The sequence below is a fragment of the Hippocampus comes genome, unplaced genomic scaffold (genome assembly GCF_001891065.2).
Source record: "Hippocampus comes isolate QL1 unplaced genomic scaffold, H_comes_QL1_v1.1 scaffold40, whole genome shotgun sequence".
NCBI lineage: Eukaryota > Metazoa > Chordata > Actinopteri > Syngnathiformes > Syngnathidae > Hippocampus > Hippocampus comes.
In genome coordinates this window covers 316,099-330,820 of record NW_017842058.1, presented here as the reverse complement: position 1 = coordinate 330,820, position 14,722 = coordinate 316,099, and the positions used below count along the sequence as shown (strand labels likewise).

The window sequence follows — 14,722 nt, the reverse complement described above, 5'->3', positions numbered from 1 at the left end:
TCTTCATTTCTGATCATTTCATCAGCTATGTGCAGGTTTGAGGTCGCAGAGCAAGTTTAGAGCCAGATCCAGAGCTTTACAGCCTTGCCGGAGAATACCCTTGACTGATCCTCTTTCCCCAAACTCACTCTTCAAAAGGATAAGCATTGCCTGGCTCTTTTTTTTTTTTTTTTTTCCTGCAGGACTCAATTTTCCGAGTGAACGAAAAGCTTATGACTGGCCTGCAACTTTTACGTGTTTAATGAGCCCTCTGCCGTGCCCTTGGTAGGGGTTATTTCTCCATCTGCTCCATACAGATGACACAAACTGTCAAAATCTGCATGTGTATTTAAATGTATGGGGGGGAAGGCGCCCTGATTGAGGAATTAAATGTCATGCTTGTTTCTTCAATAAAATCATTCGGGGTGTTTTTCTTTCACTTTCTCCCCTCTCCCTATTTGGATCCTTTTTTCTCACCGTTGAGTCATTTCGACTCCTAATGATGACCCCGACCAGGGTAAACAAGACTGAGACTCAGCCAGCCTGCAGTCAGTGTCACTTCTAATCTGATGCCCGAGCGAGACAAGCGTGCACTGAGGCTGCCACACTTGGCCCGCTTAACAGTGTGCGAAGGCAGAGGCGGAAAAATAAAATGGGCATGATGTGATTTCTTATCTTACGACGCTATAAAAACGCAAAAGGGACGAGAGGGCATTCCATCAAAATATTTTTCCACCCATTACAGGACAGCTTGAGCTGTGCATGGGGGAATTCTGTCTGGAGGTTTTATCTTGGGTAAAATTGTAGCATACTCTGCACAAACAATTGAACATATAAGGCACAAACAAACTGTGTTCTTAGAATAGTAGACCTTTCTTCAATACAAGATGCTTCCATCCGTCATGCTGGCACCATTCCACCTGATGCACTGGGGACCGCTTATCCTGCAACTTCCAAAATGCCACAGACTTTTATTTGCGGTCAATAGCAGCAGTTTAATGGGGACATTGTCCTACCAACAGACCGCCATTTAAAAAGAAAAAAAGTCAAGAAATGACACACACCACTCTTCGAATGTCAACTATTTGTGGAACGACTTGAAACTCCCTGAAAGATTTTGAATTCAAACTAAAAGAGAATGTGCATACAAAATGTAAGCCTTTTCTGTGCGAAAATACGGTACTAACTGATGAACAACCACAGACACGGCGATTAACTTATTTTTACACTTGTGTGTGATATTTAATGTTTAAAAAAAAAATTAGATGTGACTTTTACAACGCCCTCCACACTCATCATTAAGGAGCATGTGTTAAAAGAAAAAATGTTTTGTCTTTTTTTTTTTTTTTCGTGTAGTTAACAACCTTTGTGGTCTTGTAATGCTTGAAGATGTCATCAGATGGCGCCAAAGCCCTGTCGCAACAGGAATTGCACTCAAAGAAGTACGTTGAAGTGATACATCTGGATCGAGAGACGTTTTGCATGTTGGGAAGGCTCTACTTAGCGTGCGTTGTTTGTCGAGGTAAGGAAGAGATGAACATGCGCACTTTGTGTTTTGTTCCGACAGCAAATAATCTGAAAGCTGTTTATTTTTTAGCGTCATGTTGTCAAATGAGTATGACATGACATTTAAGTGTTTGGGTCTCAAGAGTTTGTTTTGTATTTTGTATTTACAATTGTCACTGTGAACATAACTTGTGATATTTATTTATTTTGCTCTTATCCTCCTTTCTGTAATAATTACTGTACTACTCTTAACATGGCTGACTTCTTACACTGTTAAAAAAATTAATGTAACCATTTATTGCTGACTTAGTAAATGTTTTCCAAGAATGACAGTTTGCATTAGTGACTACTACAGAGAATGGATTGTCATTACTGATGTGCAAAGACAAACCGTGTATTGACTGTTTTCTATCTTTGGGCGAAGAGTACTCAATAGGGAAAAAAAATGACAAGGCAAGTTTGGTTCATGATTCTAAAGCGTTACTGTCTCGCGCTAAGATGAATCAAGCCTGTGATCCGACTGAGCGGATACGAGTTCCTTTCATAAACGACAGATCGGTAGACGTCACTTAAACGGTCCGTCGTCCAGCGGTGGTTGAAATGATTGAAACCGCGGCTGCCGTTTGACTTGTCTCGTTAGAATGACAAAGGAAAGAAGCGGCTCTCAGATGTCGGCGTGTGATCAAAGAAGCGCAACACCGTGCTGCTGTGTCGGTGGGGTAGTTCAAACCTTTACGCTCCACCAGTCTGTTCAGTGTTTGTGTTTTTGTCATTACAATCAAATGTGTTTATAGTTTGTTCATTGCCTGCGAAATCACTCACATTTTAATATACTATAATTCCACGAGCAAAGTTTGTGACTTCATGAGTAAGTTCAACTAAATTTTCCGATCTGTAGTCGTGACCCAGGCGGCCCAGTGGTCCAGTGGTCCAGTGCTTAGCGCGTCGACCTCACAGTGCAGAGGTCATGGGTTTGATCCCAGCTCCGGCCTTCCTGTGTGGAGTTTGCAATGTTCTCCCCGGGCCTGTGTGGGTTTTCTCCGGGTACTCCGGTTTCCTCCCACATTCCAAAAACATGAATGGCAGGCTGATTAAACACTCTAAATTGGCCCGAGGTGTGAGTGTGAGCGTGGATGGTTGTTCGTCTCTGTGTGCCCTGCGATTGGCTGGCAACCGGTTCAGGGTGTCCCCCGTCTACTGCCCGAAGACAGCTGGGAACGGCTCCAGCATCCCCCGCGACCTTTGTGAGGATAAAGCGGTTCACAAAATGGATGGATGGATAGATAGTCGTGACCAGTCAACACACCCATTTGGGTGTGAGCCTGTGTGACGTCGAGACTCAATTTGAATTAATAATGCATTTTTTGAGAACTCAAATAAGGCATTCAGATGACCAATATTTCAACAGATATGAGATGAGTTAAAAGACATGCTCTGTTTAATTTTGAACCCCACCCCCAAATGCTGCTTGGTCGAATAAAATGTTTCAAAGAGAGCGCGTGTGTGTTTATGAGGAAAAACACGCAGTAACATGCTCCAATTTAACAACAGAACAAACCACAAAACACTGAAACGAGTGCACAAACACGCTTTGAGTGCAGCTTATCCCGGACCAGGCACCACCAGGCACACGATCCACGTGATCCCTTTTAGGTCAGTGGCTACTGAGGCCAACCAGACATTAAAAATGACTCAACCCGAGAGAGAAAGTTCATGAAAAATACCTCCAACAAGCTTCTCACAAAGTCTCTCTGCATTCAATACGCTGCTGACCTTAACTCAAATGTTCTTTTTCCACTTATTGGTTATGTACCAATCTACATTTAGATAACAGCTTCATTTCCTCCTTCCAAACAGCAGCATACTTACAACACAAACACCCATTCACTAGGCATAATCATCAAGGAAAGAGGAAACGCAGATAAAAGAAGAAATAGAATAATGTGCCCGCACAAACAAATTACATTGCGCAAACGTGACTAATTGCAGCCATGAGCAAATCATGCGGTTAGCGGAACAGAACCATCATGTAAAACAAGAGGAATCACGGCAACACTTAAAATAGGGACGAGAATAGCCTACCCCTCATTAGAAAAAAAAAATGAAATAAATAAGACTACAAATTGTACGTTCACCCTGCAGTGTGTAATGCCCAATTCTGATTTTTTTTTTTTTTTTTGTTTAATCACATCATTTTATGTACTCGTTCGCAAACGTCTCTTCTGCTGGGAACGCAAAGCGTCTGTGATGTGATACGCACGCACACAAAGCACAACGTCGAGTGACGTATCCCCCTCCAAAAAAAGACTTTATGGAAGTCAATATGGTCCCGCATGTACGGGTGTATCTTTTTCTCATTTCATAGTGCCGGAGTAGCGAGACGAGATGAGGTAGAAATATTTAGGGGAAATGAAGCGACCCTTTTCGGTCTCTTCATTTCTTTGAAGAAGTCCACTAAAGATGGCATCACGTCATTGCCTCTCGAAATAAATGGTCTGTGTGGCTGAATTTCAACTGTCACCACAAATGTCGCTTCAATGCTTTTAAGTGGCATTAAATGTAAAGTCAACACTGTCATGCAGATTTGTGTCTGCTCATTGTCAGTAATTTCCATCCCAAGCTTTCTCCAACCCCGCCCGCGCGGAGCTCATATTGGGCTTTTGATGACGTACAGGTCAGATGTGTACAGATAAGCGTGCCTTCATATCTATCCGATTCATATCCACATATGAAAGAGGTCCAGGTTGGATTTGAAAAAAAAAAACTGAATTGTACTCTTCACACGACATGAAAAAAATAAGATACATGTCGGATATGGCCAAAAAAAAAATCTGAATTGAGCTGCAGTGTGAACATGGCTATAGTGCAGGTCTGCAGAGATAGAGCTCAACTCAACTTCCCATGAGTGACGCGATGTTGTTCTTCCTTAGACAGCACGCAAGTGAATCTACTTGTTCATCAAGCCATGTGGTGCACACGAGAGCGGTTGAAAGGTAAATATTCCCGTTATACATTGATGGAAACAAATATGACATGTTCTCGATCACATCGGAAAAAGAAAGTAAATCATATTTCAGTGCAGTGGTGTTGACAACAAAACCAAACCAACCTGTTAAGTGAAAGGCCATCTGGAAAAATAAGACAATCAGAGTCTGAGACATAAAAACCCAGCCGCTGGGGGGCAGTGCCCTCCCCTGGGGGTGCACTGTTCCCCAGTGCCGGTCCCAAGCCCGGAGAAATGGGGAGGGTTGCGTCAGGAATGGCATCCGGCGTAAAACTTTTGCCAAGACGACCATGCGAGTTGGTAGGACGGTTTACAGGGGCGGATGGAAATTACTGACTCGCTGTGGCGACCCCTGAATAGGGACGTGCCGAAAGGAGAAGAAGATGAAGAAGAAGAGTCTGAGACATAAAACCTTAAGAAATGTCAATTAGTGTTGTCCGTTTAAAAAAATACTTTCATAATGACTTCAGTGATGCTAAAATGACTATTGAGCATTTTCTAATGCTTGGTTCCATTTCACCCACCCTGTATTTTGCCTCTATTGCATTCAAGATTCAATGAATCAACAATCAATTTCACACAATCAATCAATTCTTATTCCCATCCTGAATGTTGAGTGTGAAACGTTACACCGCCAACATTCATTGAACACAAGTGTTGTACCCGCTCTGTTACTATCCCAAAAGACAGAACAGTAACTTTGAAAAAAAAAAGGCAGTTAAATCGGCATAGCAAGGTTCTCTTGACTACCTGGGCAACATTTTGTCTTCAAAGTTCAATGACTGTGTTGCCATGACCATCAGTCGAGAATTCCGTGTGAAGGGAGACGAAAGTCTGCTGAGCTTTCAACAACAATGTAAGGGGAAAAAAAAAACCTTTGACAATGCCCCCCCCCCCACCTCCCTGAGTGAAACACCTTCCTGAACAAACCCTGAGATCACTTCCTGTTCAGCCGAGCCTCACAGTCTGTGATTGGCTGAGCTCCTTCCATGCAGTTCATCTGTAATTGAATTGAAAAATACAACAAATGTACTGAAGGCTGCCTCGAGTGCACGGATAAAATAAAAGGGCTTAACTTTGGGACATTAGCATCCACCTTATAGATCAATAGGGTGTTGAAGCCGATGCCGGTGGTATTATTCACCCCGCAAGTGGTCACTGCATCCGTTGAGAGGAGGGGCAGAGGGGCACCAATCACCCAAGTTCCTATGCAGCCCGATAACCTCAGATTCTAACCCACTCTGTTATTTTAAAGCCAATGTATTAGTTTTACCTTGCAGCAAAATCCAAAAGTCTCATCAGTTATATTCCTTGATCCCAAAGGAAGGAGTCCGACCTACAACACGCTTAAATCAACGCGTGCGGAACAAGTGCAGAGCTTTGGGGAATGGCGTCCACAAATAGCCAGGAAATGGGGTGGAGGGGTCAGAGGACCTCCGTGTAGCCTCCATAGCTTGTGCCCAAGATTCACCCGTCCCTCTATCAAGACGGCAGATTAAAAGACAGCCCGGCGATCAGAAGACTGATCTAGTATAATCGCTTTTTCCACCGTAAGCAAGCGAACCAGTGTCGGGCACAGCTCAGTGAAGACGTCTTAATCGGCAGGAGGTCAAGGAGCAGCTTTGCAGAAGTGAGGATGGGACTTCCTGTGAGGAATGACCACATTTAACACAGGAGGTTAAAGTCCAACCCGATGTTTTGCTTTGATTGTTGATTGCGTGGCGATCAATATTTAATGGGACACAGTCTGATCAGAGAGCGGCAGAATAATTAAACATGAGTTGGGGTGGAAAAGTACTTCTGGAGGCAGCGGAGCGGTGAGGACAGCTCAGAGGAATCTCATTTTGCTGATGCACAGCCACGCGCTTTAACCTTTTCAAACATGAGATGAAATGCTGCCTGTATCAACTCTTATAAAAAAAAAAAAAAACATTTTCTTGAGCGTTTCGGGGGAAGGAAAGAGAACGCCCTTGCTCAGCATGGACTGATCCTGGACTCAAACCAATACAGTTGAACCTCATGACAACGTACCTCGAGGGACATTACGAATCCGTACGTTATAACGGTAGTTCGTTGAACCCATTTCCAATAAAATGGCCGCCAACTCCGATGTATAATACAGTATGAACATGAACATTTAATACAGTACAAAGATGTCAATTACAAACTAGTGTATAGAATATGAAGAAAACATTCAGTCAGCAAATGAAAAGTGCCTCCTCTAGTTCAGGATGTGCCGCACCCCAAAGACGTTGACGATCGTCTTTCAATCTGTTGACCTCGAACTCGGCCATGATTTTGTTGCCATTATGCATGATTGTCGAAATCGTTGACTTAGGCAATTCGCGGTTTCGGCTGAGCTTCGTCTGGGAGACTCCCTTACGAAAGCGAGAGACAATTTCAGCCTTCACTGACAGCGAGATTTGCTTCTGTTTAACAGACATGTTTTAAGAAAATGTGCTCAAGACCGCGCAGTGCCTCCGGAAGTACAAAAATGTACGAGTTGATCAGTCACGTTGCTAAGCAATGGTGGGGAATCTTGTGCTGTGCATTTTGTTCATAAGCAAGGTCGCGGCGGCAGTTATCTTCCCACGGTTCATTATTACGGCCGTAATCTGGTCGTAATAATGAAGTTTACGTTATTCAGCAAACTCGGCAAATGGAAAATAAACAACGTGAAATCGGGATGTTGAAATATGAACGTTATAGGGGTGAAAATGTAAACGGGGTACGTTGAAAAGAGGTTCGACTGTAATATGATGTTGCCGGTCAGCAAAGTGTTGCTCATGATTACTGATGACAACGATAGCCAGAATTGAGAATTGAACTTCTTTTCTGTCTTTTTGGAAAAAAGGCAAAACTTCGATCCAGCTCGCGAAAAGAAATAGCCATCATCTCTGGACACTCATCTCTGAACGGTTAATTCTGTTTCTTCTTCGACTACGACTAGGCTTCCTTCTTGCCCTGTGGCACCATGCTGCCTCTCGTAGGTCAGTCTTGGTACTACAACAGACAACTGGTTTGTGCGCAGTGTGCTGTTAGTCACCTCAACATGATTTATTTGCTCACCATTTGCTGGGTCTCTCGCATTTAAAAAATAGTTTTAGATGTAAAAAATGGTTGTGTGTGTGTGTGTGTGTGTGTGTGTGTGTGTGTGTGTGTGTGTGTGTGTGTATACCTAGCTTTGGTTTAATACTCTGGTGAGGACCAATCTTAAAAAAAAACACTGCACTGTGCACCTCTGGCCCAGTTTGTATGTTAACCATCGGCCTAAAAAGTTTCTCTATGTCCAGTTGTGCTTCTAAGCCACTGTGGAAAACACTAATGGTTAGCTTCATGATGATTCAGATCCACCAAGGTAAAACCGGAGTGCTGGAAAGCAGGTCTGTATGCAGCTGATACAGGCACACAAACGCATACATGTTGACAAGAGCGTCTCTGTAACCAGCAGCTGGCAAGGAACAGAGGCGGAAAGAGCTCAGGACCGCTCGGCACATCAAACATTTAAAGACTGCTGTTGCCTCAGCGGCACCCACCATCACAAGTGAGACAAACACAGCCAATGATGTTTCCATTAGCGCGTGTTGTGTATTCTGTGCATGTGTTCAACAGTACATGAAGGCGAGACCAACACAGGCGAGCGAGGCTACCTCAAAATGGAACAGTTGTGATACGGTGGGCGAGAGCTGTTATTGTTTTTTTATTAATATGACCAGCATGTAGTTAATCAATAACCATTTTAATTTTCACAAGTCCATACAGTCACACTGATCAATGAGTCAAGTATGAGCTAATCATTTTGAAAATGGGTGGCTAACTTTTGGTTTGTGGGCCATATAAGACCTACAAAAGCATTTGATCCTGCCCACCATGCCATTCTAAAAACAAGTAAAACCTCAGCAGAACCGTTATAGGAAAACCCCTGCTAAGATTGAACCCATAAATGCTATAATGTATCACAATGAACATTTGTAGTGTAACGAGTAGACATGACGTGGCATGTAAGTGTAACAACCATGTTACAATTGTATCTGAATAAATTAGAACAATGCAAAAAGAAAAAGTTGAATTATTTCAGTAGTTCATTTCAAAAAGTGAATCTAATTTGTTTTACGGATTAACATAGAAATATTTTTTTCAGAAGACCAAAGCATTCCTAATTTCAGTATTAAAAATATGTTTTGATATTTTTTATGTCAGATGTTAATTTCTGTAGGTTAAACTTCCAAAGACTGCCAATCAAACTGCCTCAATGTGATTATACAGGACCATAAGTCAAAGCACTTAGCTGATGCATCGGGCAAAAGCCTAAAGGAAACAAATTACCTAAAATTTACATTAAATAAAAGAAGATGCACAGATATTCACTTGAAACGTTTAAGATGACATGCACCTGCGTTCTATAGCACCTCATTCAGGTCAAAGATGAGCTGGAGCCTATCCCAGTGAACGTTTGGCAAGCAAAGCGGCGTACAACCAAAGAACTATTCGCACCTATGGACAACTTCAGAGTCCTCAATGCCACCTGACTTAGCGAGAGAAGCGGGGTGCACCCTGGACTGCCCACCGGTTAGTCGCAGGGCACATACACACAAGCATTCACACTCTCATTCACATCTTACAGTTTGTAAAATTTTGTCTCCAATAACAGCTGGCTTCAGAGACTCCATCCACACTCAGTTTCCACTTATGGACAATTCAGAGTCTTCACTGAGCCTAACATGCATGTTTGCAGAATGTACATGGGAGGAAGCTAGAGTAAATTATGAAGACTAAAATTTGAGAAATTAACAAGCCACCCCGCCCCCGCCCCCCAAAAAGTAAATAAATTGAGGTACATTTTTAAAAAGTTAAAAAGTGCTAAAATGCAGTATTAGTCGTTGGTGTCCCAGGAGCGGCCAAAGTCTGAAGCACCATGTGTACCGTAACAGCGGTGTAATAGCAACATCTCCACGGGGGAAGGATGTCGAAGCCTTCCCCTAAATCTGCAAACAGACCCCCGATTTATTGCAGCCGAGACGCCGGCCACGTCCATCCAAACGTTCGTTGCCCCGCTGGAAGCCGGTAAAAGTGAGCTAACTAGCTAAAACTGCTCCGAAAAGAAGACGAATTGGGAGAAGAAAAGAGTCCCGAGTACTGAGACATGTCTTTTTTTTCCCTCCTCGAAAAGGAAATCCCTTCTCGGCGACTTCGGTACCACGTCCGGCTCGTCGCTACTCACCTCTGACCGGGGACAGGCGCTCCAATACGGCGAGAGCAGCGGCGAGAGCTCGGTGGTTATCCCGGTGGGTTCAAGTAACTTGTCCCGTTACAGCGGAGATTCGCCGAGCTGCTTAGCTATGCAGCGCGTGTGTGTGCGTGTGAATTAGAAAAGTCAATGTGTGTGTGTGTGTGTGTGTGGTTCGTTTTCTGGGGGGCGGGGCTAAGAGGAGGAGGATGGAGGCACAGTGTGAGGCAGGGGGTGCATCGAAGAGCCCCCACCGCACACCACCAGTTGAAGTTGAGCAGAAAATTGAATAAAGCTATTAGCCGAGGATTATTTTTTTTCCTTTTTCATTTGTATTTATTATTTTCATTTTGTATTTTTGGTGGAACCTACCTGTATACCATTGGCTGACAAATTCTCACATTTGCATATTTTTGGGTTATGTAACATCCTAACCCTGGCTAACAGGAAATTAGTACAATGGAACCTCCAGTTATTCATTTATTTCCACAATGAGCCCATTTTTAATCTGAAAGGTTTATGAATCGAGATTATATTTCCCAGTGAAATTAATGGAAATGCAATTAATCCGTTCCAGCCAAAGGTAAATTATACTTACCTTTCTTCAGTGTGTGGTTAAAAATAAATATTTGCAATATAGAAATACATGAAAGCACACTATTCTAAATAAAAGATAACTATCATTGCTCACGTTATGACCTCCGTCTTCTTACTAGTTAAAATGGGATTAAGGTTTCTTTTTTTCAGATAATGTTCTGGGGGGGGTGGCGGGGGGAGTAGCAAATCTCTTACCTAGCTGACAGTTTCAGCTCCGGCGAAGGTTGAAGTGACAGCTGAAAATAAAGGCCATTGTCTGAAATAAAAGAACCCTTAAACCCATTTGAACTAGTATTGCTCATTAACTTTAACTGAGGAGGAGGAAAATGTAAATTTCCCCATTGTGGGACAAATAAAGGATATCTTATCTTAAGAGAAGGAAGACTATTCGCAGCTCCTCCACTGAAAAATTGTCTTCTTCCATGATAATATAAGGGAAATTTTCATCAAGCATTTTTTTTTTTTTTTTGTCACACACATCAGCCTCATGACCCTCCACCTTGAAATGAAATATTTCTAATCAGGCTTCCAAGAATTCTTGTCTGTCTGGTTTTCTTATTGGCCAATAAGGTTATGTCAAGAGACGCGGGGTCAGTCCAGGGTTCCAGGTGAGCTGGAGGAAAGTTTGGGCAAGTAAAGCGTGCTGCACTGGTCACCTTTTATTCAAAATTACAGATGAATTGCAGCCTCCAATTACAGCTGACTTTTGACAAGCAAAGCAAGGTCCACCGCGGACTGGTCACCATTCTGTTGAAGGGTTGCGGGTGAGCAGAAGCCTATCCCAGCAGAATTTGGCAAGAGAAACGGGTCTACCCTGGAATGGTCGCCTGGCCATTCCAGGGCAAGTGGTGGAGGAAAGCTCAGGGAGGACATGCAAAATCCACACATAGGGCCCGAAACGAAATTTGAACCAAATTTTCTTGAGACGAGCCATTGGTTTGTTGACGTGCAGTCAATCAAGTTTGAGCGACCAACAAAATGGAAGAATGAAACTCGTGAGAGTGTTGTGATGTGAGAATGTGGGTCGAGCCATAATGCTTGACGGAGTACAATATTCGTTCGCAGCCTCCCCACCGCTTCCTCTCCACTTAACCCCAATCTCGCTGGTCCCGAGTTTCAAGATTTGACTTGCTACATATTTCATGGATTTGCACCCATGTAGCTTCCCTCGCCCCACTTCTTTTCAGAGCAAAACCAAAGCTAGATGTTGTTTCACAGGGAAGTGGTAGAAATAGACCACGCTTAGAACCCGACAAACTGGTGCAAAAATAATCAATACTTTGTCCCCTCGTTTTTTTCAGGAGACGGCAATGAAAAAGTGTATCATAAATCTGCCAAACATACCTCCGTTGATCCAGCGTCTCCTTTTTTTGTATCTATCCTTGTCTCGGATGTGCGCCAACGGCGCTGCGTCTGTCTCTCCGGAGTCAACCCCCACCATTAAGATATTAGCACGTCAACAATGATGGAGTATGCCTCCATCATCAAGTGCTTACTTTGTTTTGTAATCACTCTGGCTATTATTTATCAGTTTGTCTTTGGTGTTCAAGTGTCTGTTGTGGACAGACCGGACAGTCGTCATGGCCACAATTGGCTTTATGTGTAACAATACTTGATATTCATTCAATATATTGCAATTTTATAATGTGTGCCAGAAATGACAGTTCATTTAGTCATCATTGTTTTTTCTTGGGCGAGATGGGGACAGAGAGATGTTGTTTTTTTTTTTTTTCTTCACAGATCATTTTTACGCATGTACCGTTGTCAGATCAAACAACAAATATGATAAAAAAGTGGGCCCATTTTAATTGTAAATTTTGCTTTTAAGTCCTTCAAAATCACTTGAGTCGTTTTTCTGACAGATACATTTCATCATTTGAACCTTATAGCAAAAATGATTCAGTGAAAAAAAAATCTCCTGGCAGAACACTGACAGAAACATATTTGGCATTTCTATATTATCCGTCTTAAGTAAAATGTTGAAAATTTGCTCGCCCTCCGAGATTAATTGCACATATTTTTAGATCAGAATGTCCCTCCAAATCAATAGTTAATCAACGTTTCGAATGAAAACTGTGTCTCTCCTCTTGCTTTGCATTTTGGGCTGATTTTGCCCCAAAATCATGAGGGTTCCTCCTCCAACATTATTAAAATAGCCCTGAGGAGCAGATACCAATTGACCCTGGCAGAAAAGTGGCATGTTTCAATCACACAGACCCCTCTCAATCTCATCTCATGAGTTATGGTTTCTTGCTTTTGCAAAGCTAAATCATCCTAGAAAGATTCCCCTGGCAGAGCACTGATGAGAAATGTGTTCCTGTAAAACCAGCTTCTCAAATTTATGCACATTTCAGCTGTTTTTCATTTTAAAATCATTCGTATTTTTGCCCTGACAAAAACTTTTTTTTTTAATAGTAGAAGTGTCGTTGTAAGATTTTAACAATATTTTTTTTATTATTGTGATGAATATCCACTTGGGGTGGTTAAATATGGTTACTTGTAAAAATGTTGTCATCGCGCATGCATAAATGAATCCGTGTGGGCCATAGATATGCAAATGCAACAGATGCAAATGACAGTTCACTAAAAATAAGACAATAAGAGCACTTTAAGCAGCACGTACGGCCCTGAATAGACAAGACTATCTACCGCGGACAAGAATTTGAATGAAATAATTGCATTTATCTCTGAAGTACTCTCCCACAGTCCACTGATGGACAGCTTTGCGGGCCCGGCACACAAATGGAAAGTGATTTCACACTACTTTTTAACCCCAATTTTATTTTTGGTACACGATGACTGCAGCGTAAGTCATCTCTACGAGCTCGTACGAAGCTAGTGACGTCACAGTTGAGTTGCAAGTCACTAATTTATCAGTGTGGTCGAAACGCCAAAGTCAAACCCCTCTAAATTGTGAGATTTATGGAGTTCAAATTCCAAGCATTATCGGGCAACAATCGTGATGCTTTTGCTTAGTGCGCATCGAAAGTGAACTCCATGTGCTCTGTATTCCATTGGGGTGTATTCGGTTTTCACATTTAGTTTTGTATTTTGTTTGTTTCTTCCCTGTTTGCTAAAACTCTTTTTTTTTTTTTTTGTCTATCTGTGCTAGTAGTATTGTGCGCTCTCTGTCTTTGTCGCTCTCCTTTACTTGCATGCGTTTCATGCTGAGAGGAATAATGCCTGGCTTCTAAAATACGGCCTGGAGGTCTGAACCTTCCTTCAGAGGCTTTTATACGAAACCCAATCATTTTGTGACTATTTCTTTTGCATTGGCAGAAATATCAATACAGCATCTCCCCCAGCGCTTCATTTTCTTCTCGTCTCACGTCATAAACCACCGGTGTAGTGATGTGTCGGTCACGAACGAGCCGGTACAAAGAGCCGGCTCTTTGAAGTGAACGATGAGAGCCGGCACCCTCACTCGAGAGCCGGCTCTGTCATTCTCCTCGCTGTCGCTCTCGCTCTCGCTCTCTCGCTATCTCTCGCTATCTCTCCTTCTCGCTCTCTGTTTTTCACGTGTCTGAAGCGTGGTTTCGCAGTGGTTCAGCTGCCGTGCTCAGAGGTAGACCAGAAGAGAAAGGGGCGGGGTCAGGGGCTTGGTCGCTACTGCACGGAGTGCAAGCTGAGCACATGCTTCGTCGCGTCTGCGCAGCCACAGACAGACACATACCTGTCAACTTGTACGTTTTCCCCATATTTTATACGTTTTTTTTTATCATTTCAAATCATGTACGGCGTATTACAACTTTTATACGGAAAAAAACCCCAAAATGTAAACCGATCTCACAAACACCATTTTGGCTCAAATCCAGATCGTCTCACCATTGATAAAGCATGATGTGCGCATGCGCGGTAAGCCGTTGTAAGGGTTTTTGTTGCTTTGTAAGGGGAATGTAATCATTTATAAGGGCAGCTATTCGCCGAGGTTGACAGGTATGCAAAAGGAAATTGACTTTCCCAGTTCCAACTCGTCCAGAGGATCATAAACACAACAACAAAGACCAACATGGTGAGACAGCTCCTGATAAAGGTACCCAGGGAGTTGTATTTTTTCGGTGGGACTGTACTTGTAAAGTTGAGAGTCACTTCAGTCGAAGGTTTGTCATTCTACGACTTCACGCTACCACCCCTGAACAACTCAGCACCCCCGCGCAGCTCAACACCACAAAGATATTTTGAGCATATTCAGAAAAAAATAGCATGCGGTATTTTTATACAATACATAGTGATTTCTCCAGCGCTTACACGACAGCTGTCATAAAGTGCTTGACAGAATTTTGGCAAATTATCCTGTGCCGGTCGGTCGGGACATCGTCCCCCACCCGTCGACACACAAGCCTCCCATTGACGCATTGTCGCAGTTGGGTAAATTTTGTTTTGGAAGTGGTGGTGGTGGCGGGGGACGG

General features: G+C 42.9%; 1 protein-coding gene across 2 annotated transcripts in view; it reads right to left on the bottom strand.

Moving 5' to 3' along the window:
* The window catches only part of ppp1r16b (protein phosphatase 1, regulatory subunit 16B), a 59,255-nt gene extending 49,375 nt beyond the window's left edge, over positions 1 to 9,880 (bottom strand). The window contains exon 1 of one of the 2 annotated variants that reach the window (XM_019861098.1): positions 9,711 to 9,880. The gene's annotated coding sequence lies outside the window, so the exon portion shown is untranslated. The remainder of the gene's footprint in view (positions 1 to 9,710) is intronic. The other variant, XM_019861096.1, reaches the window with a different exon arrangement.
* Between the last annotated feature and the right edge of the window lie 4,842 nt (positions 9,881 to 14,722).